General features: G+C 33.5%; 1 non-coding gene across 1 annotated transcript; it reads right to left on the bottom strand.

Moving 5' to 3' along the window:
* Positions 1-15,654: 15,654 nt before the first annotated feature.
* On the bottom strand, positions 15,655-15,725 carry Trnag-gcc. Its single transcript has one exon. It is a non-coding gene; the product is annotated as a tRNA-Gly (tRNA).
* Between the last annotated feature and the right edge of the window lie 12,031 nt (positions 15,726-27,756).

Below are 27,756 nucleotides of genomic sequence, written 5' to 3'. Positions count from 1 at the left end.
ATTTTTGCCGCGTAAATGGAAAAGTGAATGTTTTCAGTCCGTTTCGTACATGTTTAAGTTCTATATTTAGGTTAAATTGGATTACCTTGTTTTGGGCATACGTTAATTTATTATTTAATATCTACCGTTTCGGTTATAAAGAAAATACGTGACCATTAAAAGTAAAAAATAATTAATCATAGTTTAGGATATTTAGATTATATCTAATGTTTGTACTAGCGCAATGTTTAAATCTATATATATAAAATTCTCGTGTCACAGTTTTCGTTGCCATACTCCTCCGAAACGGCTTGACCGATTTCTCTGAAATTTGGTAAGCATATTGGGTAGGTCTGAGAATCGGCCAACATCTATTTTTTATCCCGATATTCCTACGGGATACGGACTTACGCGGGTGAAACCGCGGGGCGCAGCTAGTCTATATATATAAAATTCTCGTGTCACAGTTTTCGTTGCCATACTCCTCCGAAACGGCTCGACCGATTCCTCTGAAATTTGGTAAGCATATTCGGTAGGTCTGAGAATCGGCTAACATCTATTTTTTATCCCGATATTCCTACGGGATACGGACTTACGCGGGTGAAACCGCGGAGCGCAGCTAGTGTAGCTATAAAATTTCATATTAATGACAATGACACTATATTTTTTGGTGAATTTAGTGCTTTGCTTTATAATCAATTTCCAAAGGCTGAAACAAATCAGCTAAATCAACCCATGAATTAGGGTCAGAGTCATAAAGGCAGCGAGAACTATAAACCGACAGTAAACAAGCCGCTTCGAACTACAATCTGAACCAATTGCAGCCATTTATGGCCCACAATCATCGCTCATTAAAATTAGCTTTACGAGGGCACGATGCGACTAGGCTTTCACAACAATATGAATATTTAATCATTCTTCTCACTCATTCATTATTTATTAAAACTTCGTGCTCGCGGGTTACTTTTTGTAGGCGATATTTATTTTTAAGTTTTGCACAAACACGCTCGAAAACTTTCGCATAACATTCGCATGTTTTTTCGTCGCTAAAGTAATCATTATTGTTAATTTACTGAGCTCGTAATTCAGTCTAACGATATTTTAATACACGTAAATAAATTTCGTATAAATATTTGTAAATAGCAATAAAAGCCATTTATTCGGCGTAATTACTGTGCTGACAAGTCCATTTATTTAAATAATGTTAACACGTGCATTGAACGATTTATACTATTTTCAAAAGTTTTTTTTTACATACATAAATTTATCTAATTGCAAGAACTAGGTTTGACCATGACGTATTAATTATCTTTTCAAGAAGCCCTAGTTAGTTATAAAAATAAAAAAGTATGTATTTAACAAATAGGCAATTTGGTAGCTACATGTATTAAAATCTAGTATTAGAAAGTTTTATGAAAAATTACGTTTAAAAATACGCATATTAGTTTTGTTCAAAGAGAATACTGTAATGAGTCTCCTTGAACTAAAAAAAAAACAGCTAACTATAAATATAAGCTATTGATATCACATATCTTTCATGTTTTTATTCAAATTGTATTATCTTTTCTTAATTATTTTATAATTTCAAACTATGTTCCTGAACTAGTAAAACACTGTTTCAGCAGCCAGTTGCGTCTGCTGCATTCTTAACATCAGTAATCATACTCTTATCTCTTAACTGTTGTATAAGCAGTAAGCACTAAGTACTAGGTAGTAGTACTCTACACGAATTTAAGAAGCGCGTTTGTATGTTACTTGTTGCAGTTAATCTCGTGTAAATTATGTCATGTATTTCGAATTCTCGTAGACGACAGATTGAACATTAATAATAACGTCTATAATGAAGTTAATAAAACACAATTCCAGGCTTATGAGTGAAGCTTTTAAAAGACACGATATTCGCAAGACGCATATAAAATGGCCCATTAACGCACGCGCTGAGCGTCGCCGAGCGTCGTTAAGCAGTCGATAACTGGCTCGAGCTAGGCACGCGTTTATGATCTGGGATGTTATACGCAGGTCGTTGTACTGCTTTTATAGTCACAAGGTCATGGGGCGACCTCCGGAAACAAATTTTGTGATTTCGAAAAAGAAATGTTCTGTTTTTGGATTGGAGTGCAAAGGCGGTGTCCCTTTGGTTTCCAACGAAGCTCCACGCTTACGTAATAATATGCTGTATCTTGTAACGTTGAAAAACATAGCTATAAGTTAACTGAATGTGCAAAGCATAATAAATATTTGGTTAATAAATTATTAATTTTACAATAAAAAGGATTTCGAAAATGCATATGTTCTTATATATAAAATTCTCGTGACACAATGTTAGTTACCTTACTCCTCCGAAACGGGTGCACCGATTCAAATGAAATTTTGTGTGCATATCGGGTAGGTCTGAGAATCAGCAAACATTGTTTAAACCCTAAATGATAAGAATAAGGCAGAACAGCGTTTGCCGGGTCATCTAGTGTTTTCATAAAGTCTCACTTCTCTACGTGCCATGTTAATCTCTCTTCTAGATTATTTGGTACAGCACTTACGTCCCACTGTGCATTAATAATAATCTTGCATTAACAAATCACTCAAACCCATTTTAATATAATACCAAGTTGATTAATACTAAATATGCATCCACCAGCCACCTGTATAACATCCACATCCCATACATTACAGGCAGTCAGCACTAATTGATACGAATTGCAGTCATTTATTATTCGTGGAGTAAATCACGTGAATACATAATCGTCGTCAGCGACAGCGCTATCACTCCGGATCCATTACATATTGTAATGTGCTGTTAGCATCAGTAAACACTGGCAATGAGGAGGAGCCCTTTTTGCAAAGAGTCTTACATTGTAATTTAATGTCATACTTGTCTGGGACAGTCGCCCTATGACACACCAGTCACTAGAATTGAAGCAAATCGTTTATCCTTACTATTTTCATACAGATATTTATTATAACCCATTAAAACTCAAACTCAAACATTTACTTATTCAATTACACCTCTTATATTCCAATCGTCATAACATAATTTGAACATTTTGGAAAATATATTCTACAGAGAAGAGCCGGAAAGAAATTGTGTAGGAACATTACATTAATTATTAATTGTGTCGTTTGAAGCACAACTAGAAGGGAGCAGATCGCAGATCGTTCTTTAGTAATTAATTTATTAAGAACTATTCCTTTTGACACAACAAAAGTTCTGAGAAGTGATTATATGAAATGTAACACAAATAATAGTTTAAAAAAAAACTAAAAAACACGCTTTAACAAAAATCATATTTGAAAAATGGAATAATTTTATCAAATTAGTGTATTGTCATCGGTCCTCAATAAATCTACAAAGTTTGAACGAAATCTGGCCGTTTAAAGTGGGTCAAAATCGCGCCCAAAGAAGTCGGTTACAAACATACAGGTGAAGCTAATAAAAAGCGTGTAAAAAGATAAATATGTTGTGTAATATGCAGGTAGGCAGAATAATATGTGTAGTATGACGTAGTCATCCGCTTAGAAGGAATTTGGATAATTTCTACTCCCAAAGGGATAAAATAGGGGATGAAAGTTTATATCATGAAAATTTCTTAAGACCCCGCCGGTAAAGCTGCGGGCAACAGTATTCTATGTAATTCTTATTTCTTAAAAAAATTGGATATAGTTAATGGATTTCTTCCAACCACTTAGCTGCACTTTGCGTATACGCTGGTATTAAATTAGGTGTATGTTAAATACGTGTACTTGAGCAAATGAATACATGAATTTAATTCTAACCCGTGCATATAAGTTATTTATGAGGAACGCCGAATTCGCCGGGGGTTTAGTCTGACTTAGACAACTCGGTTTGCGGACTTTCTTAAAACGGTTCGCTAAATTAGTACAACTTTTGACTTGATCCTACATAATATGACTTATTTGGAGATTAATTGTGGGAATTCGTAGAATTATACGTATTGCAGCATTATATAGACCGTCACCTTGGTACAGTGGTAAACGCGTAAGCGTAGAACCAATGGATCCTGATCTCGATTCCCGGTGGGGACGCACAATAAAAAACGTATCGCGGTCTGGCAGAACACAAAAGGCTGATCATCTACTTGTCCCATACCCCATTACGGGACACGGGACTTCACTATTAGAGCATTATATAACAAGCCGATTATGATTTCAGTTTTCACCAAATGTCTGGTACATTATAATCGTTTATAGTTGTTGTATGTTGATACTACTTTATTAAACAATACCCACTAATAAAATACGTAATTGCAAATCACAGCTAAAATAATTAATAACATGTGCCACAGCTTTTACTTATAAAAATGGTCTTAAACACGTTTCTGAATATGTCTAAGGCGGAACCTAATCATATAAACGTAAAACTTTAGTTTTTAGTAAAATTTTAACTTAACTTATACCAATTACAACTTTTCATGCATGTTTTAAGAAAGAAAGAAAGAAAGATAATAAATGTTTATTCCACATTTAAACAAAAACATTCAATACATAGACATAAAAAAACAACAAAAAATAGCATGTATGCATATCAGTATACGTATGCTCAGATGAAAGGAGACGCCTGAATGTGGCGCCGATTTAAGTTTTGTATATTCGCTACTTACTGCGAAACTCTAATAAAAACCACAACTTAAATAATGTAGCTCTCACCCCCATATAACGTGTACGAAAACTTGTGTTTAGCTTGAGCTGCAAGCTGTCCAAGTTGCGGCAACTTGAAACTTGAAGGCGTTTTCTTGCTGAAGAAAACTATGTGTTGCTTTAATATTTATGCTGCTGTTGGTCTTAAGTCAGGTTGTGTTTCTGATAGCTTTACTGCATGAACTTGTTTTGATCCTACTCATAATATATTATACGTGAGAAATTTTCTGAATCGGATTTATTTATTATGAATTTTGATAATTTTTGCCGGAAAAAAGCCATTATATTTGGCGAGGAAGAGAGATTTAGTGAGATTCAACTCGACCGAATCCCCCCCTCGAATGCTTCAGGTAAGTAATGGATGCCCCCTAGAAACAGATAATACAGTTTGCGGTGAATCCCCGAGGGATCCGGTGGAATTGAATGTGTGCCGGTTATGTATGTATGTATGTTATAAATATGTTTCTATTTTTCATTGCTATCTCTCTATAAATTTATAAGTTAACAACTATATAAGAGATAATTTATAGCATATACTTTAATATTTGTAGGGCCTCTGCAAATGCGTTGCCCCTTTTCTAGCCCCTAAGAGAGGAAAAGAATGACCACGGCAAAGAGTGGTTTGGGTAAAGTAAGGAAAAAAGGTACGGGCTTCCGGCTTTCCCACTCACTGCAATAATATTCACTGTGCATTCACCTGCTGCTGTTCCACGCCGATCTTCTGTGAGGATGAGGTGGCGTCCTGGGTGCTAACTAGCCCGAGCGTGCTCGACCCTGATATCATTTTTTTGAAACATTTATTTAATCTTTAAATATTAAATATTTTAAATCCTGCCTCGTGATCAAACTTTTTCTATTCTTTCAAAATTTCTTATTTATAAAGCATTTCAATGCTATAAAACTAAAAATTACATTTATTTAACTAAAAAATTAGCTAGAACAAAACACTTTTTTTTTAGAAAATATAGCTCTATGTAAGTATACTATTGATTCTCTTTAAATCACCGGAACCGATTTTAATTAAATTGATTAATTAGTTTTAACTCGATACCCGTTGGAAAAATATTTTATGTAAATCCATAAAAAATTGCACATAAATCTTTAATGAAATCAAGTAAAATTGACGAAGAGAAAACATTTGCGATACAACTGAGCAAACGAAACAAAATTTCGTGAATGTACAATTAAGTTAAATGTGAAAAGGAAATTGTTAAAAAAATATCGCTTTAAAATTTCAAACGTTCGAGATCAAGCTTTTCTGAAGAAAATATCTTATCAAAAGAAGTGTTCATTAAATAAAAAGGTTACTTTGAGAAGGGTGTAATTTCTCATTCTCTTTTATCTTTTAAATATTTCTAACTTGATTACAATCTTACTGGCTTCGAAAAATATTTATTATTCAGTGAATACCAAAAGGGTAATTAGTTACAATCTAGCTTTCGAAAAAGAGCATCTGTAATAGAATTAATTGGACTGCAAGTTGAGCACTTCATTACTAACTCGGAAAAACTAAATCTCAACATTTCTGTAGATACCCCACTACAGGTTTCTGAGTTCTCGGATGCTATTATGTGAGACAATATGCAAGAATATTAGAGTTTTAGATCTAGCTTAAATGTTTTTCTAGAAGGTTTTGAGTATAAAGCATAAATACAATTTTAAGAGTTATATTAGCAATTATTTTTAACAAAAATTATTGCTTATTGTAATTATATCATTAAAAAAAAATATTAATTTAACTACTTTCGACCCGAATTAGCGTTGCAATTACCGTATTACGAGGAGTAGTACTTTTTTTCATAAAGCTGTCTTTGCCTCACTTTAGAAGTACGTTTGTATTAAGAAAAAATCTAACCTGGGCTGTTCAGTATTGGGAAGGTTCCTCGCCGGAAACCAACCCCGATTGCAGCAGCCATGTTACGATGGAGTTTAGTACAGGATATATTATATTGTTAATCCACTTAGAAGATTTTGTGTGTTTGCTATTCGCTGTTGAGGAATTCTAATTTCCAGTTGACCACTCCATTATCAGTTTCAGTTAATTTATTGCAATATTTATTATAATACCAGATTATTACATGTGCCTAAAGTTATATACGGATACAAAAATATTTTTTATCAAATTCAAATTCAAATTTAATTTATTGCGGAACAAATATAGTACAAATGGATCTTCAATATATAGTTCTAAGTACAGTTCGTCAGTTATGCTGACATGCAATCAAAACAAAATTATGTTCTTAATTAATTTTACCCAAATCAACTTATAATTAAGCCCAATAACACCACATAAACACATTTAACAGAATCAATACAATTAAACATGTCGAGAAAAAATAATAAAAAATGTCAAGGAAAATATGAATTAAATAATGTTTATAAGCAAAAAACTCATCTAGATCATAAAAACAATGGTTAACCATTTTTTCATGTTTATATTTCGTACTTTATTCCTTAATGCTAGAGTAGGCGCTGAACTAATCACTGGAATACACTAGCTATTAATGTATTTTTTTTAATTAAGCACTACCACTTTAATGCTACTAGGAATTCTATTGTAATATTCTATTCTACAGTTGTTCTCTATAGACACTGCACTACACATCCGTAGGTACTAAATAACTCGTTATCCAGAAAACATAAAAATTTAAATAAAATCGGAACTTTACAAACAATACCATTCTTCTAACCATTTAAAGAATTTTTGCAGCACAGCAGCTGTTCTATACAACATAATAAATATGGTATTTAAACGTAATTTTTCACTTACGTTAATTTAAAAATAATGCTCTACTCTTCGGAAAATTTTAAAAATTTCCACATTCTGCCAGAGCTCGCTATAAATATGGATTTGTCGCATATTTCACGGCAACGCGACATCTTACGGCGGCGACTGTAAATTATTATAAGCATCTATTTTACTGCTCTGAGCATGCATCCTGGAGGAACACATCACATCGCGCCACACACCACGTACCTACTGCATGCAGTGTTAGACTGTGTTGTTCAAAGGCTTTTAAGGAATTGCGAGGCTCTTAGAGTTTTTTCTGCCGGTAATTTGAAAATACCCGTCGCGAAATTAGGCAAAGCTTGCTGTTTGAATGTTAATTCGTCATGGAAAGTGCTTGGACCGATTTAGAATGATATTCCGTGATTAAATTATATATACCCATTGTGTGTTTTACCTTAGGACTAAGATAATATGTTCATGATGAAATTAATTTAAAAATTAAATGAAATATCGCGGCAGAATAATTATGACAAACAGCAGCTTATTGTACTGACATTTTTAAAATTCAGTAACGCTTTCAACTTTAACATTGAAATCCTTTTCTGATCCATGGTGTCTATCTTATTTGCTATAAGTGAAAAATAATGAAATAATCCTTATTTAATTATATCTATCTATCCATTATTATTAAACAATTGTTTATGTTGTGGTTTCCCAGCGAGTAGTAAAGTTGTGGTTTGTTTGCAAGTTACAACTATTACCCTCCGTCAAGTATAACTGGTAGTTAGTGAGGTAGTTAACGCAAACGCAGGTTAACGAGTTAAACCAAGTAAGAACTTGATTTGGACTGAGGTGGTAAACTTAACTGAATCACAAATAGTGCAGTTAAGTTTGGTGAGAACTGTTTTTACGATCTAACCGACTTTAGCTTTGTTCCTAGATCTCAGTTCGAAACCAGGCAGATTTTTCATTTTATGTTAACAAATTTCAATTATAAACATTCAAAAACTGGGACATTGCGAAATTTAATAACGAATAAATTGTTCTATGGAATTATATGAGCTCAGGCAACCAATCATCATACTAATTCATTGCTTTGCAGCTTTCGTGGGCTTCCCGTCCCGCGCAAACATCTGTATCTCATCAAGAATGTTCTCCAACTCCTCGTCCTCATCTCTCACTTTCTCTTCCACGGCAGCCAGATGAATGTCCAAATCGAGCCCCATTTAGTCTGTAACCGTTTTTAAATCCTCTGGCACAAGATTGGCGCTGGCGCTGAATTTTTTAAGTTCGAACAATCCTGTTCTGATTATTTCAAACTCAGCCCAGAATTGTTCGAAGTAATACAAATAGTTCGTTTGTCGCGACAGTCTGTCTTATCAACTTGTGTCCAAGTGTGGATAACTTAACGTCGAATTCACGTAAGTCGTTTCGGACGTGGCGTTTGGAGCGCTGCACGAGCTGGAACAGCTGAGCGCTGTGCATGAGCTGGCTGTGCGGCACGTCGTAGTACTCCAGCCACGCCTGCATTACCGAGTGTGTGTTGTTCTATCCAGCGTTAAAAAACAACAATAGGAGATTTCAAATGTTTCAGAGGCGGTTCCGTCGCTTGTCGAGTGTCACTGGCTGCGGGACACACCTCACAGCTAGGGATGTAACAAATAACAACACATTGGCTCAATGTTATGTATAAACAACAATTAAATTAGCATTAAAGGTTATGTTTTGGTAAAGAAACGGAGTATATTATATGTTTATACATTTTTATACTTTGTTTGTAAAAGATAAATTATTTAAACGAATTAGAATTTTACTTGGTAAGTGAAATAAGAGGTTTCTATTGTGTATTTTTAATTAAATGTCTGTTTATAATTTCTGGCGGGTTCGTTGCCAGTCACGTTTTTCAATTAGAATAGTATCAACAATGAAACTACATTCATTTACTTTGAGATTCCGACTCACTAAGGTATAGACTTGAATAATCAAGAAAATTGAATATTTAATGTTACGAACACTTACTAAAGAATAATAATAATTGTGTATCAATTTCATCACATAAATCGCACGTTTATTGCGAGTTTGGTACTGTACTAAATATTTTATGATAATTTATATACTTGTTATGTGTAAGGTATAGTAATTTTGTGTACTAATTTTATTTGAAAGAATCAGATAATAGAGATCCATTTACGTTAGTGAATTAGTTAAGTTATGCCGCCTTTAAAACAACACAAGCACATTATTGAAAAAGGTCCATCAATGCAAAATTCTATCGGAAAAGAAACCGGTGAAGGTAAGTCTATACAGAGCTTCACTTTAACTACAAATCTATAGAATCCGGAGGGCTCCGAGTGAACACAACATTGCAAACCTCTTAGAAGCTATCACGGAGGATACGAAACTTAAGCTCATTTGGCTTTTAAGTTGAGGGTTTTACTTGCTAGTACTATGTATTGACTGACTTGTTACTAGATCTAAAACTGATCTAACTTAAAAAGCTACTATAGATTATTAATTATTATATATAGCCATCGTTGGCCTATTTGATCTGTGGTGGATTTTGTATGCAGTTTCGTATGGATTTTGTAAGCAGGTGTAGTAGTAATGAACACAAACAATCTAAATAAGGCAATTTAAAACTTTATCTCCTTTAAAATATGAACATTTTTAGAAATTAATAACTTTTACGGATTTTAAACGCGATTTATTCCTTATATTATTAACCCGACGTTTCGAACAGAGAGCGTGGTCACGGGGATACTTACGGTTCAGTTCCAGTCAGGCTGCCAGCCGGTACACCATCCAGCCAGCGAGCCTAATAGATTACCAGCCCGTTCCAGCCAGCCAGCCTTCAGGCCAGCCAGCCAACCAGCCAGTTAGCTATAAGGACCCCTGGCCGTCGGTTCGGTCGAGTCTGTCAGATCACTGACCGGCCGTCCAGCCCCTCCGCGTCCAATTAGCTTCACTCAGAGTGTCAGAGTGCAATCTGAGCTACTGAGCCCCCCCGCCACGACAAGGCTTGGAACCAATGGGGGTTCCCCCCCTTGGGTCTACTTTAAACACTACTTTAACTTGTCAATTTCAAAATTGACAAGCGATTTATTTTCTAGATACAATTTGTAAACAACTTCATATGTACACAGTACCTACAGCTATGATAAATTTATGCTTGACAAATTTAAACCCAAACGTATTACCTAAAATTGTGTACTAAAATAAGATTAAAGCTGTTTGAAAAACTCTGAATTACATTGTAAAGCCAGGGACGAGTTTTTGATTGTTTGATCCGACGAGGGCGACATGTCGTCGGGTTTCATAAAACTTTTAATTGAAAAATATTCGGCCCCACCGCGATCTACATAAACCAATATTTTCCAATTATTTTCACTCCAACTTTGCGATTATCTTAATTTTTTAAATGGTTCGAAAAACGTGTTTTTTTATTAATCTGCTAGTAATTGACTAGCAGCTAATTCTTCATCCGGAAGGGAAATAAAAGAACTGAAAAGAGTAATCCAGAGAAGTACAAACCGAAAGCGGAACTAATGAAGAAGATAATTTTAATTAGTGGACTTTGCCGGTGAATGAGCTCGGTGCCCTAACGAATGCTCTCATGGACAAGAAAACGGCTTTCACACACTCCATTACCGATATTGTAACACTGTTTAGGATCAAGGTTAGAAAAATTTTCATAGTAAATAATCCAAAAAATAACATAATATTGCAATATAATCACTTTACATTACCATAATCAGCTGTAGCGCCAGTATCTTTAGAGGGAAAGAAGTAGAAAAGCTCATCGATAAATAGAATATGAACTTTAGTGCATGTCCGTAAGGCCGAAATTGCGTTGGTAATAACATAATCTGGGGTTTCCAGGTAAGCGCTCAGAATTTACATGATATTGTCGTTCAACACCTTGGTTTGAACATTAGCATTAACGAATACGCTGTTTGAAGCGCTTTGTGCTGAATTATTCATGTAATATAGATAAAAACGAAAACAATCGGCGGCAATGGCGATTGAACATTATCTCGCTCTAATGACCGATAAATGAGGAAGATGGGAGATAAAGTTTATTTGTTTCTAATATTTGAATTTGGAACTCCTTTTACGTTCTTTGTAACCGATTTCGCTAATTATTATTTTGTCGTGTTTCTTATTGCCAGTAGCAGAATCTTATGAAAGAAAAACTAAAGACATTTTCACCAAAAATAAAAAAAAAAATCGGTATTTAAACTTCAAATAATTCGAATTGATAACCCGCCTCCGTTTCTTTTTAAGTTCGTGAAAAGAGAAATATGTATTACTACATATTATAGCACCAATACTGTAATAAAATATATATTACATACTAGAATTAAACATTCTCTTTTCACGAACTTAAAAAGAAAGGGAGGCGGGTTATCAATTCGAATTATTTGTTTCGTTTCTTTCGACTTGGTGGACGTATACTGATTTGTTTTCGTTGCCGGGACAAATTTAATGCAAGAAAGAATAAACTATTTATGGAGAATAACAATATAATATAAGAATTTATTTAGCTGATACAAAACTTGCACAAAATAGTTAAGTTATTGTACAGGTACCTATGCATTGTTAGCTATATACTATACACGTACACTTGGCCTGTTTTTTTTTTTTCAAATATCACAACCGTGCACCACGATAAATTTCAGTATTATTTTCAAGTAATCAACGATAGAACGAACGAACGAACGAAAAGGGAGCTGATTTAGAGCAAAGGCGATAACAGATAAACTTATTCATTATTCGTTTTTTGGATAACAATTTGAATTTATTTCTAGTAACCGTTATAAAAAGCCCTTATCTGTTGGACAGATTGAAGCGAGTCCCAGCTAAGGTCATATTTATAACAGTTTGCGAATAACCGATAAGAATATTTTTTGTCTCAATATTTGTGTTTGGATGTATATGAAATGAATGATTAAAAATCGGGTTATCGAAGGTTCTTTACTCTTTATCAAGATATTAGTTAAACCGTTATGTTTAAGGAATATGTGATTAGTAGATTGCTACTTAAAACCAGTGATGGCTCAGTGGTGAGAACACCGGACTTAAAATCGACAAGTCGGGGTTCGAGACCAGTCGAGCGGGTAGGAGATAAATTGATTTTTCAATTTAACTGCATGTGTAAAATCACCACTGCTCAAAGCAGTGATGGAAAACATCATGAGGAATCCGACATTTCCAAGAATCAAAAATTTCGACGACATGTGACATATGCCAACTTGCACTTGGCCAGCGTGGTGGATTATGGCCTGAACCTTCATAGGAGGCCTTTGCCAGCACTGGGAACATAAAGGGGCTGATGATTATGAGATTGCTACATGTATAGTTTTATTGTATACTTTTAATTACAATCTTTTAAGTCGTTATTTAATATCAGGTAGATAGCATGTGATCAATGGGTACCTAGTGAAAGGAAGAAAATTATTCTACGGCTTAAGATGCACATGCAGATTAAACTACGTAATTTCTTAGCCTTTTTCAAAGGTTTTTCTGAGTTTTGACACATCGAAATTAGAATGAAACTACATAGAACTTACAAACATTTTCTCACCGGCTCCAATCCAATCAGTGACAAATAGAAATATAATTATAACATCGTGAAATCTGTTCAGCCGTTCTTAAGTTATTGCAGTGGTGTCATTGAGTTGACTCTCTTTCAAATATTGAGTAGATAGATTGATCCTAAACATTGCAGTCCCTTATGATCTAAAAGTTCATGAATTTTAATAAGCGATTTAAATGGAACCATCGTTTGTCTATGTTACTTACATTGCTACTTCCCTACCGACATTTTAATCCTAGCCAAATCGATAAACAGATTTAACTATCATTATTCTGATCGTTTCCTGTTATATAATGTATAATTAATGTTAGATATACGCTTTTAAGATTAAACTTTGATAGTTATATAAATAAACTTACATTAAAAACTCTCTTATTCTTAAAATTTGCGTAAAATCGAAACAAGAAAATGGAAGGCGAGAACAAGTTCGGTGTTCACTCGTCAAAACAACACAAAACCGTACCCGAGCAGCCGCGCGAACTATATTTCAGGCCGAGGGTCATTTGTCAGGGACAGGACAGCTGTCAGCCAAGGAACAGGTAAAATGCTACGTTTTTTGTTCAGCTCTTGACCCGGACTAGTAACAGTTATAATGAAGAGGGGAAACTGCGGAGTTTTTCTTAGTATTGTGATGAGTGCGGTGTGCGGTGTGCGGTGTGCAAGCTTGTATGTTTCATGTTTACGGTCTGTTTTGGATAAGTACCTAACTATATAAAAATATGGAATGCAATAATTATTAAAAAACAGCCACCTTCAAATCTTCAGAACAAGACTATCACTTAATTATGAACTCAAGGAAGGCATCTTTCAAATAAAAAAAAAATCATCAAAATAGATTCACCCAGTAACACGTTATGACGCCATGTATGAGGGAAAAAATCCAGTCGAATGGAGAACCTTTACTTAACCTTTTTATATATTTGATATTGACTATTCGGTAGCACCTGCTCAAATATTTTTACTACTAATTTTTTGTTTGAACATTTTTCTACATCACAGACTCATAATGAAAGCTATTCAGTATAATTGACATTATACTGCGCCATTTCTGTACTAATACCAACTTACATAACATCTCTGTTTATAAGTTTCAACTTCTGGATGCTTCGTAAAAATATACATAACTCTGTTTGCGTTAGCAAACACAAAAAAAATAGAAGCGTTCCAAAGTAATTTAACCAAATATAACAAAGATATTTTCTTAAGAACAATAAAAGTCTAGTTTATTTCTTGTCCATTGATTATTTTCGGGAATGTAGCGTGGGCGATTCTTTTGTAATTTTGACAACAAAAGAATATTTTCTTCGCAGAACTATAGCCATTTGATCAAATATTGCAAAAATTCAAAGACTTGTCTTTTTTATACGTTAACTAGCTTTTACCCGCGGCTCTGCATGCGTTAAATTCGGAGTAGTTTAATAGATGTTATGATAGATATAAAGCTTTCTCTGGAATTAATTCTATCTATTAAAAGAAAAAAACCATCAAAATCCGTTGCTTAGTTTTCAACATTGAAGCATATATAGACATAGGGGCAAAGAAAGCGACTTTGTTTTATACTATGTAGTGATAATAAAAATCGATGCAATGCGGAATTGTTTATATTAGTATCAATACTTCTAACACGAATGACATACTACTATACTACTTCTAATATCATTAATGAATCTGGGACACGTCCGTCAGTAGCACAGTCAACTAGAGAGGAGCCGGGGTGAGAGCTAGTATCTATAACACCTCGTAGTATAAATGAAACAACCTTCCGGGTTGAGGTATTTAACTAGACTGACACATACACTCATGCATTTAACAACAATTAATAATTTACGTAAAAATGCTGAGAACATAATAAGAATGTACCTATAATACAACCATACTACATTTTCCTTCAGGTGCAAGCATTGTGCAGTCAGCAGTGTGACTTGCTAAGACATTAATGATATAAGTATACTGTATTAAGTAAGAGCTAACATATTCTATAGACTCTTTGAAACATTCCAGCAAAATCCAATGAAAGTTCGGCGACGAGTCGCGAAGTGCTCCGCAAGCATTCACGAGTTCAGAACGTTTTAGCGCAGAAATATGATATTTGTTTGAATGTTAAGTTTAACTAATTTCAGTTCTGTAATTAATTACTTTGTGCCTATTCTCGAGTTCCAAAGTTTTATGTATTTTGTTAATAAACATTCATCTGGCTTTATTATGCTAACCTTTTGAATAAAAGGTAGATAAGCAAGTCTTTAACACGCTTATATTAGATTCACATGTGTGTTTGTACTCGATTTTGACCCACTTTAAACGGACAGATTTAATACATACTTTGTACACTTATCAAGGTTCGGTGACAAGATAATGATTTCATGAGTTTATGGAATTGGCACGATTAAGATCGGCAGAATTAAATAATTTCCTTACGTATACTTTGCATAAGATAAAGTGAGACATTGAGAAAGAAACAATAGAGCGGAGCTTTACGTATTTACTATTAATTAAAAACTGTTAATTACCTTGCTTTTATTTAAAAATATCGTTAATTTTTCGATCAGGTTCAATTAGAAAAAGCTAAGTCAAGATTTGATTCGTGAACGTAAACATGGTAAAATCAACTCAAAATTGTGATCTGGTAGAGTCGATCTATAATAATTTTATAATAATTGACATTTTTTATGCTTATGGTATAAAGATAAAAAATGTCTGCATCGGCCGGGAATCGAACCCGGGCCGCCCGCGTGGCAGGCGAGCATTCTACCACTGAACCACCGATGCTTGTTCCATTATGTTAAAAACTATAATTAAACCAATATAATGTAAACCATTTTAAGTTTAATATAGAACATGTTAATGACGAAATATTGATATTCAATACTTAACTACTATTTATATTAGCTTAACAAGAAATTTTATGTGAAAACTTTTTAAATAAAGTTTGAAACGCATTATCTGTAATGTTTGGTTTAATGCAATATACAATTCTGTTACTCTTGGCAAAAGTATATATTTTTTTAATATAGGATTAAATATGTATCTTAATAAGTTAGATCCACCTACGACATTACCAAGCGAAGCGGTGGTGTCATTAATTATAAAAATAATAATATCTCTACGACATATTCATTAAAAATATTATAATTAATAGCAACTACAATTAAGCCAGTAACTTATGCAACTTTCTTCAGTTCACTGGCTTCACTCGAGTCTATAACTTAGTTTTATTGAGATACCATACCTAATACTGTAGCCTCAAGTAGAAATTATTGTCCTTAAACATATCAAAAATGTTTCAAAAAAGAGTTTGTTACCTTAAGGAAAAACATTAAATATATATTTAATAATAATACATATATATCATCAAGGTCACAACCTAGATACAGTACTTCGTGACTTAAATATTCAAAATATTAATTTTTTGCATTGGATATGCAGTGATTGTTGTTACAATGTATTTCTAATGAAATGAAAACCATAAACGATAGCGTCAGCCTAAAGCGCTTATTTGAAGCGGGCTAAAATAATATATAGTATATAATATAACGGAGCTACAATGAAGCGATACTGCTGTACCGATAAGCGAGGCTCGAGAATTAGCCAAGCCAGCGCTATCTGTGACACATTTATACGCCCCTGCTGAGACCACATCAGCTGTATTATTACATCACTATTTATATATCTAGTATAAACATTGACGAGAATACATTACAATACAATGAACATATGCTCGTATTATATGTTGCTTGCTGTGGATCTTATAGAAATGATAAGGCTAGCACAATGTCCCTTGATTATTGTATCTTTTGGCACTCGCATGTGTACAATACTCTTTACAGTCTAGACTCCAAAGAGACTGTCAACACTAATATTGTGATGAGTTTAGGTACACTAGTAGCCGGTATGAGTGCTTATCAGTTGCTCAAAGTCACTAATGTGTCAAGTACAAGTCAATAATTGTTTGAAAAGGGCGGGTAATGAGGTGAATTGTTTTTTTACAATATATAAGTCTATATTATATGAATGTCAAATACTTTTTGTCTGTAGTGTTTGTAGATATTTTTCATTACATTTTTAGATTACAGAAATTCCCAGCATACTGGATGTTTATGCTCTGTGGATGCGTATTGAATATGAAACAATACCTTTATGAATGGAAGTCCCAAGTATGCAGCCAGCAGGCTCGGTCCAGCCGTCCACTATCTCCGATCGGCGACATCTGAGAGCCGTCGAGACTGTAACTGACACTTGACACGAGTCGCGGCTCTTGACACTCGTGTATATTAGCTATTTATTATCTGTATCACATACATCATTACAGTGTCACGAGTGAATGAATTATATTCACCATGGTCTCCCTCTTACTAAGTTTAACTTCAGCATTCGAATTATCGGACACGCTTCCAGAAAGATTAGCTCAAAAATTGCTAAATGTTTGTAGAGAACATAAAAAACAGATTATAAGCAGATTTACGTACATCATATCTATATATATCAAAGATTTTAATATATAGATAAACGAAATGGATTGATAATGGATGCATTTGATAGATGCACACACACACACACACACACACACACACACACACACACATCCACTGGAGTTTGATAAATATCTTACTTTTGTTTTTAATGTAACTTTTTTTTTATTTATTTCTTACACTGCAATGTATAGCTTATAATCTTTAGAAATTAAAAATTTCTGTAACATCGGAAGAGACTAGTTGCCCACAACACAGGGAATCCTAGTGTGGGAACTAGTGTATCTTTATAAAGTGCCAACTATTCATATATTACATCTATTTCTTTTGATTGTATTTGATTGTATTGTTTAAATATGGAAATAAATAAATCATTTCATTTCAAATCATTTCATTTCATTTCATTTCAGATACGTCGAAAAATAAACCATAAAAAAGAAAGGGTTAATACAAAAAAACTTCTATAAATTTGTTTTTAAATGACGTAATGGTTTTTAAACTGAAACTTTTCATATTTGTGCTCTTGTCTTCTAAGATGAACACTACAGTCTAATACTAATTTATCCGTTTATCTCTATACCGCATTGTGATAGATATTACGTATAAAAAAGGATACTCGTGTAGATACAAACTTTAAAAGCAAAGAATCGCGGAGACGATAAAATATGTTAAGTGTGATTAAAATCAGGCTGTAAAATTGAAAGTTACAGAGACACATGACACATGAACATAAAAGTTTTAAGTTTTAAGTAGAGAGGTCGTAGCGGTCGGTGTAGTGCGAGACGCGACCGTATAACCAGCTGGCTTTATGTTCATCATACTGCATGTCTGATGATTGTGGAAAATCGTTGGAAATGCTCAGGCGATTAATCGATATTTTTGTGTTACAGCGGGCGACTGAGATGGTGGTTCGCCTGATGGCACGCGAACACCACAACCCATGAGCATTCGCAGAGCCACTATTTCTGCGAATGCGCTGCTGACTTTTAAGGGGAAAGAGATAGGATGGAAAATAAGAAAGAAAGAATAAGGAAAGGACTGACGACTGAAAAGAATGAATGGTTTGGGAAAGGCGTGGAAACGGCCTCCGGTTCGCCCACTCGAGTAGCACGCTAATACTATGCCGGTTTTCTGTGGGGAAGTGGTTCATCCCCGGTGCGCGCTGGATAAGTAACATGTTAAATTGTGCCGAGTGAGTGATTTATCAAAGTCTTTTTTTGAACCGATACTTGTATCAATTAACTAGTTTTCATAATTATTAATAAACTAATAATCAATAAATCATTCTGAAATAATTTATATATTTTTGTTATAAATTTTCCAATAAAAGAAACCGTCAAAAACATTGACGTAGAAAAATAAAAGTACAAACAATTGAAACTTAACGTTATCAAATTAAGCCTTAAATTATTAAAATACATTCAATTGTATAGTTGATAATGGGCGGAATTTATAAAATATATATCAACGATTTCAAATAACTAAACTAAGCTAGTGGTTTCGTTTATGTTATATATGGATTTCATTTTAATATTTCCTTTTAGCTGTCTTCCAAAGTGAATGCGAAACTGGTGCGATTCGGTCGGCCACAGACTGCTGACCTACTTGTTGTTAAGTTCAGATGGACGTTATATCATATTCCATGAAGGATTTCACGAATTATCTATATTCATACGTTCATGAATTTACGTTATTTCATGAAAGACGTCGCAACTATTTGCTTTAAACTTTAAACTTTTTTTCATTTCATGTTAAATTGTGTTCAGAATAAATTCAAGTGTAGACATAAAATGTTTCGCTAATTGTACAAAGTTCAATAATAGTAATGCACATTTACATAAATACATACTTACAAATTACACATTTACATTAACGTTAACAAAATCTAAGAATGTTTATTCTTTCGCGGATCAAATGCGATGAATAACAGAGAAAAGGATAAAACATGAAAAAGATTTCTATACTTTTCTCCTCAGCCTACGCCTCGAGCCCCGAGTCTTTATCGTCAGAATTTAATATTTCGATCGCAGTCTCGTATAATTTTAGGAAACGCAAATTTAAGTGAAGTGCAGTCTCGGCTTACGGTATTTATATCGGAAAATAAGTTTAATATCAAAAAGCTTTCAGCCACGTTAGCTGCATTAAGAGATTGGCTAATGTATGCCCCAGTTGCCCCACTTATGGCGGCTCCGAAATACTCGCTAATTTATATCGGCTCGGAGATCCTCTGCTTTGTCTTCTCATTAAGGCTGCATTATTACAGCGCTGTTATTAAAACAAAATTGCATGATTTTAAATTTTGTTGTTTCTGATTAATTTACGAAACTGTTTTCTATCATACTACATAATACGTTACGTACATAGATAAAACGTTTTTTAGTTTAATGAGAATATCCTTAAAACGAAAATATTCAAATTTCGTTTAGCAATTTTGTGGGTTTTTTTTTTAATTTGTAGCAGTTCAACCAACAGGTGTCCATTTGTTTGGTAACAGACTGCCATATAGTTTTATTCTATAGCTCGAAGTAACAAGATATCCACACCACGGGATGCGCCGCAGCCGGCGCCGGCGCGTTTCCAAGAGATATATTAAGAAAAATTTGCTTGTAATTAATATAGGTCATGAGTCTGTGATGTACCGATGTAGTCGTCTTAATTCTTAGAATTTATATAGAATTTAATAATTTTAAAACTATAGAGATAAATTTAATTTTTAGTTTTATAGCATTCAAAATTTCTAACTATAGAGATAATATAGTCACCAATAGGTTAACAAACATTCTTTTGGAACTGCATGTCCTCTGTCAAGCTAATTAAAATTATGTTATTTACTAACAATATTTATATTATTTGTATATACTATGAATTCCCATTATAGATGTGTATTTATTGAGCATTTGTTTAGGATAGTGTTGATGTAACCACCGCAAGGTCGAGGGTTCCCAAATATGAATGATTATTATTATTGTAACAGCGCTCCGCAAATTGACCGCTAGTAAATGATCTGACGGTTTCACGGGCGCGTCTGCTGGAATACGTAATTGTCAGTAAATAAATAGAAGAACACACACTTGAATCCGTGAATCCATTGGGTAATTATTAAATTATCTTTAGGGGTTTATTAATAATGTATATTTTTATAATTAAAATGTATAGATAACAAAATATAACACTTCAAAGCGCATAACAAAGTACCAATAGAAAATAAGAAACATCACATTTTTCTCCATAAAACAGGATTTTTGTTTGAAAAATATTATTTGAGCAGTATTTCTATAATATATTCTTTACTTATATAATTGCAATTGCAAATAAATCTGTAGCCAAATTTAAATATGCATTGTAATGTAAAATACAAATTAACGAAACAATCATTTCATTATGTCCTTTGTTTTCATTTTATTTGCGTCACACATCTGAAACAAATTGTATTGTTATTACTCTATATTGTAATATAATTTGATAAAAAAATTTGCAATATTAAAGACGCGTTCTTTTATTTTAGGTCTAGTATTGTAAGCTTAAAGCTCGAACAGTAAATGTTGCTGTGAAACATGAAGGCATTGTTTTTTATATCCTTTTAAGTTATTTTTTATGAATTCAATATTTTCAACCCTACATTCGTCTCGTTTGGAAGTCGTATTACAAATTTTGCATCGCCAATTCACAAAGCTAAGCAAAACTTACTCCGTACTCCAAATGGCGAATTTGCGTTAAAATTGTCTCTTAGGCCGCCTTTCGTCATTCAATGGGACATACACTTCATTAAACGTTATCTCTTAAGAAATAGACTTGTGAAGCTGAATCATAAGACCAGATCTTAAAAGATTGTGCAATTGTAATGATTCAGGTAAAATAAATAAGGGCATTTGCTATTTATATAAGAATTAATAAGAAAACGGAAACTTGATGGTTTTTTATTGTGAAAACACATTCCTGAATGTTGCAAAACTTCCATTCACAACTAATGAAAATTAGTGTCGTTTTCGACATTATATCTCTTATCTAGTTAGCAGTATTTTATTTGTACCTACAGTATAATGTATAATAAAATAATAAATCTTTATCAAAACTGTTCAATTTGTACAATTATTCGTATAATAATGATTTGTTTGTTTCATAATTATGTTAAATATAATTCGATTATCAATTGCTATACACATTAAACAATGAATTCAAACAGAAACCCCTCATGCTCGGGTCAGGTTTCGATGATGCTGGCACAAAAATAATACCTGTGGTGTGTTTTGGTCACAGCGGGTAGAGTTACCGGAAATCCTAAGCGGTGGTAGCGTGTGGCTTCACAGTTTACTGTTTAACCCGCTAGGTTAAACTTTTTAACTTCTATAGCTCTATTGTACTTAATATTACTAGCGGTGGCAGCAAATTCGTCTGGGTGTAATAGTAACTTAGCTTTCAAAATCGATAAGTTGCGGTTCGAGACCGGTCTAGCGTGCAGGAAATAAATAGATTTTTCTATTTATCTGCACATGTGGATAACATCACCACTGCTCGAAACGGTGAAGAAAAACATCGTGAGGAAACCGGCATGTCCGAGAATTTAAAGTTCGACGACATGTGACATCTAAACCATCATAGGAGCCCTGTGTCCCAACAGTGGGTACATATATATAGGCTGATGATGATGATGATGATATGATTTCAGTTTTGCGAGCTTGCATCATACAAATTATAAATATAGTAAAGTTTCTCATTCCCACAGGAATTGACTTTGAAGAAGCGGCCGAAACACGAGTAACTAAATACATTCAAAATGCAGCTCCTATCCACTTATTACTCAACAAGTGCGCTCATCATATCAATGCAAATACTATTTCGGTCAGACACTGAATAGTGCTATTTACCGAAGCAAAGTCTAGCGTACAGTGATGTTATTAGTACAAAATGTTCATTTGCAGTCATTATTGGAAGTAGCTAATGCGCGCCGCGGCTAATTGCGGCCGGCGACCAGAGGATGTCTGAATGCTGGCTCTGTTTAGACAACACGCGTTTCACGTCACGAATTCATTAAATTTTTTTTTAGTTTTCAAATTACCGTTGCGTAATTTAGAGAATAAGTATCCGGGCTGATGGTAGGCATTTTGAAATTTCTTATTTCTGATTAAAACATATCTCATAAAGAAAGATTAATTTAAAAATTGCTCTATTCTTGTATGGTCTCTACTATTTATAGAATTCCAATAAATTCCTAATTTTTGTATGAGCATAATTTATTTGTGTATCCAAAATCTTTGTTTGAAATTTTGTACAGAGTTTTGTACAGCTTACCCTCGGGCACCTAAGAAAACCGTGAGCTAAAATGAGTATCTAACCGATGACTAACTCATTGACTTATTTTCACTACTCTAGCAATAATTATTACGACATTTAACCGTGTCAAACGACGACCGTTCCGTACGTTCCAATTAATAATATCACAATGCTAGGTTGGCTAATACATTGCCATCAGCTGTTTTGAGATGATTTATTTTATATTCTGCTAATTAAATTATCATTTTGCTGTTGCAATACATTTCTATTTTATAGCTCTAAAGCTGAAATTAAAATAGAATGTATCAAACAATTAATGATGAAAATAAAGTTGATAGTGTTTCAGGGTGAAATTCAATCTGATGAATTTTGTATGTCTTTTCAGTAAAATTGAAGATTATGCATGTAGAGCAAGTGTATTTACGATTTGTAATAAAAATAAAAACAACCATGAATTACAAGCTGTCATTATTATCTACTGTGGAGAGCACAAGTTGTTCCATAGGCATACTTGTTTCCTCACATTACTTGAAAATATACCATACCTCTTCCTGTATCTAGAGTTACGGAGTCTCAATATTTTAACTTAATTTTAGTTTTAGGCTAGTAATGAAAAACCGAATGTGTCAAAATTGCTTTTCATAATAAACTTCGATCTTTTTTCTTTAATTAGCATTACAAATAAAAAAATTAAATGCAAACATTTAATTTTCATTTTTATATATTATATTCAATCAATCAGTCAATGGTATATATTGTAATTTTTAATATAGAAACAATAGTCTACAAAAACTGGTAAAATCAAAGAAAGAAAGTACAAAGTAAAGCAAAGAAAGTACTATTAGAATAAAAATAAATTATTTCGCAATAAAAGTCTACTGCGTGTGAATTTACTTGATTCGACGAGAAATTCTGAAAAAAAAACAAAAAAAATGAATTCTTATTCGTTTTAATAATTGTAAACCTTTGATGTAAGGCCCGAGTTCATAAACCTTCATTCCCTTAGAATTAAGATCGTTAAATAATCACGTTACTTTACAGAGGGCGTAATTTCGTTCTCTTTTATCTTTGTATTTTCGTATTTTTTCGTAGGTACTTCATTCATCAACTGCCTTCAATATTGTAATCAGAGTTTGGGTATTTTTGCTAAAGTTTTAAAAATAAATACATTATATTATATTTCATATCTATCGGGTCTATCTAGCTGTAAGGTTTTGAAACCGATGTGCCAAATATTCTCTATACTAAATTCCAGGTTCGGTAATTTCAATCCTACTAATATTATAAATGCGTAAGTTTGTAAGGATGTGTGTGTGTTTGTTGCTTTTTCACGTAAAAACTATTGAACCAATTGCAATGAAAATTGGTACTAACATATACGAATAACATACAGGCAACTTTTTATCTCGATATTCCTACGGGATACGAACTTACGCGGGTGAAACCAGACATATATATCATAGTATAATCAGACATTGTATGCTATTTTCATATATAAAAACATGATTGTTCCATAGAATAAACGTTTAATAACTTGATAAAATAAAATATTTGTTATGTATGATTTATAAAAATTTTATATTTATTATGTCAAAATTATATTATAAACTCATTAACAACGTGTTTATAAGGAAAACATTTCATTACAAATCCCATTTTTACATAAAAACGTTGTGTAATAGGTGTTATTAAAATAGCAGTAGAAGTTCATAGGCACATTATGATGCAAATATTATCATACAGTCATAATTAGCTATTGTTTGAAGTGACCACGAAAAGCCGTCACGAGTTGCGGTCGTGATCGCTGGCTATCGTTGAACATAATGCGAATGTTATTTTTGCACGCGTTTGTATTATCATAGTTACTTGTAATTCCTAGAAAAATCATACAGAAATTATTTAAGATATTAGAGGTAGAGTAGAATGAAACGATCCTAAAAAACCTCCTCTATCCTACACGATTAAGTATATGTTAACTAGCAAAACAAGACACGTTGCAGACCCAATAAACAGACAGTAGAGGCTCGTTTCAAGACCTCAATGTTATAGTTATTCGAGAGCGTTGCAGATGTTCAATCGTTTCGGAGTTTCGACAGAAGTACCAACGTTGCGGCACAGAATACATGACATTTTTACAATATTCATGACTTACATCATTTTCGGGCCATCCTGCTGAAAATTGTGATGTAAATGTATAAAGATTGTATTAACATTTAAGCATAGCAACAGTTGCACTTCATTTTATCGTGTTATGTACATTTCGATTGTAACCTCTTTTCTTTGACGACAAAAATACACAAAGTTCTAGAACTTTATTTCTATAAATTTATTCAACTTATATATTATACGTCGAATGTTAATAAGCGTAAAATGTAGAATTATGCAATCAACATGTAAATAGCTGTAAGCATTAATTGATTTATCCGTGTACTGTATTTGCAGATACTATTAATATAATGTTTTCAATAAGCCACAACGTATTGGCTCGCAGCACTGTAGCAACCCCCAAATACCGGGGAAACCGCGGATACAATAACGCGCACCGGGTCCGGGGTCGGCACTCCGTAGTGATGCCATTCCGACACGTTCATGACATTGTTTTGATATTCATCTGGTTTCTAGTAGACAGTACTTGAACATCTCTGATATCGTATTGTTGATAAACAGCTTACGAAGTATTTGTAGAATTAATGTTTGTAATGAATCAAAAATATATTAGCTATGCTAACTGAGTTTAGATATTATGTCGTGAAAGGACTGCGCTATTTAAAACAATTTACTTGCCTGCAAGCATGAAGCATGCATGATATAATTAGTAACCCACAAAACACTACAGAACCTTTTCGCATAAAATTGTAAAAACATCTAATATCAAACTTATTTACAAAATGAGTTAATGATAAGTTAATTTATTTTGAATCCTTGTACAGATAACACAAAAGTTTATGTAACAGTACCTAAAGATTGATAGGATAAGATTAAAAGTATATGTATAGCTAAAAAAGCAGACGACGTCATGTGTAATATCTAACGTGGAAAGATGCTATATTATGTACAGTAGATAGTTTTTATTGAGATATCAAGCTGCATCAGTTGTTCTTTACGAGTTGGCTCTGCGACAAATAGCATACAAAGTAGGTCAGTGTTGACAATATTGGCAACATTAGTTTTATATCGGCCATATTCGTTTGGAAGCAATAAGCGAGCCCGGCCCGGACTGTTTGCGAAAACTTTTATTAAAATTTGTATTCGTTGCAATCGTTTTGATGATTTCGGATAATATATTGCGTGGTGCTTTCATTTAAACAATGCTCTCGGAGGATTCATTCCGGAGCATGATTCAGATTAAAATCTGAATGTTAGGCATAAAGTCAGATATTACAATATTTATAAATATATATGTATAGAGAATATTTTGTGTAATTGCCTATATATTTATAAATTTTTTCTAAAGAAATTTGAAACACATGACACCAAACTGTCTATTCCATTACACTTATCGTTTTATTATAAAATCTTTTAGCATTTCAAAAGCATGAACAAATAAAAGGACATACTATACCCACACATTGAGTTCGTCGAGGAATATCATACACCATTACCCGCGCGTACACGTACCGACAGAACCGTAAACATCAAGATAATATCAAGGTATTTTCGGTGCAAATTTTTGTATTCTAGTTAGACAAGCAATTTCGCGAATGTCAGTGAGGAAACATTTGTATGTACATAACATTACGCCTATGATAACGTTACTCCGCAGTTCCGCGCGTTCCCCGCGGAACCGGCCTTGATCCCGTTTCACAAGAAACATTCTGCACTTGTGGAAATTCCCTATTTATTGCTGTTTTTTGTAAAAGAATTGCGCGATCCTTGGTGTTTTGAAACGAGGGAAGGGTTCATTTCTGTTTTTAAGATAAAGTTACATGACTTCAGCTTGTTAATAACATTAAGACAACAATTATGGGTATTTGATTTGCATTATTCTAGTCCAGTGATCCGCGGGAATCCAGTAAAGTGTGATCTGGCTTTATATCGTCTATATTCTATATCACCGTAAAATTGTAAACACCGTAACAATCTAGATAGATTATAAGCTCAATAATAATCGTCAAAGTAGACAGCCAAGTCACAGCACAGGAATACATAAATTTTTGGATGGATTCTGCATAGATACCCAAGAATAAAAAAGGTAGATATACATGTCTAGACTACATTTGAATGATTTTCCTAGAATCTGGTTTCGTTAATTCCTTTTCCAGAACCCTAATAGGAGGCCTGTGTCCCAGCAGTGGGAACATATAAGGACTGATGATGATGATGACGATGATGAGTTCCTTTTCATGCTTTCCCTACAAGAAAATTAAGGTAGGTTTTCATTATAAATCAACTTCAACGATTCAGCAATTTCTGCGTACATCCCATCCAAACAAACATAATATGATATCATTATTAATTTATTACAAGTTTTCTATGTCTTAGTTGTTAGGAATAAAAGTACAATATAGTATAAGCCCGCTAATCTCTCACTATTCGGCGAACTAGGTCGGTAATAATGGAAGCATAATATTGCTTCTGCCTTCTACAGATGAAAACGGTACCTTGTAAACCTCAATTCTCTTCAGATTTAGATGCGCTCACACAGGCAAGGTTACGATTGTTATTTGTAATAGTACACGGATGTATCACGAGATGGCGCTTACACATATCTTGTGCAAAAATAACAACTCAAAATTCAAAACACAAAATCATATACTATATTCCTAAGAATGGAGATCACTCACTTGATAAAAAAACATTGTCTAATATTTTAGATTAGATTGTTTATTTAAAGTGCATACAATTTATTACGCTCGTTTATGCATTACTAGCTGCGCCCCGCGGTTTCACCCGCGTAAGCCCGTATCCCGTAGGAATATCGGGATAAAAAGTTGCCTGTATGTTATTACACTTGGCTAGCTGTCTACGTACCAAATTTCATAGCAATCGGTTCTGTAGTTTTTGCGTGAAAGAGCAACAAACACATACACATCCTTACAAACTTTCGCATTTATAATATT

This window comes from Zerene cesonia, chromosome 28, assembly GCF_012273895.1.
Source record: "Zerene cesonia ecotype Mississippi chromosome 28, Zerene_cesonia_1.1, whole genome shotgun sequence".
Classification (NCBI taxonomy): domain Eukaryota; kingdom Metazoa; phylum Arthropoda; class Insecta; order Lepidoptera; family Pieridae; genus Zerene; species Zerene cesonia.
The sequence above is the reverse complement of the archived record's forward strand: the minus strand, read 5'-3'. Positions and strand labels throughout refer to the sequence as shown.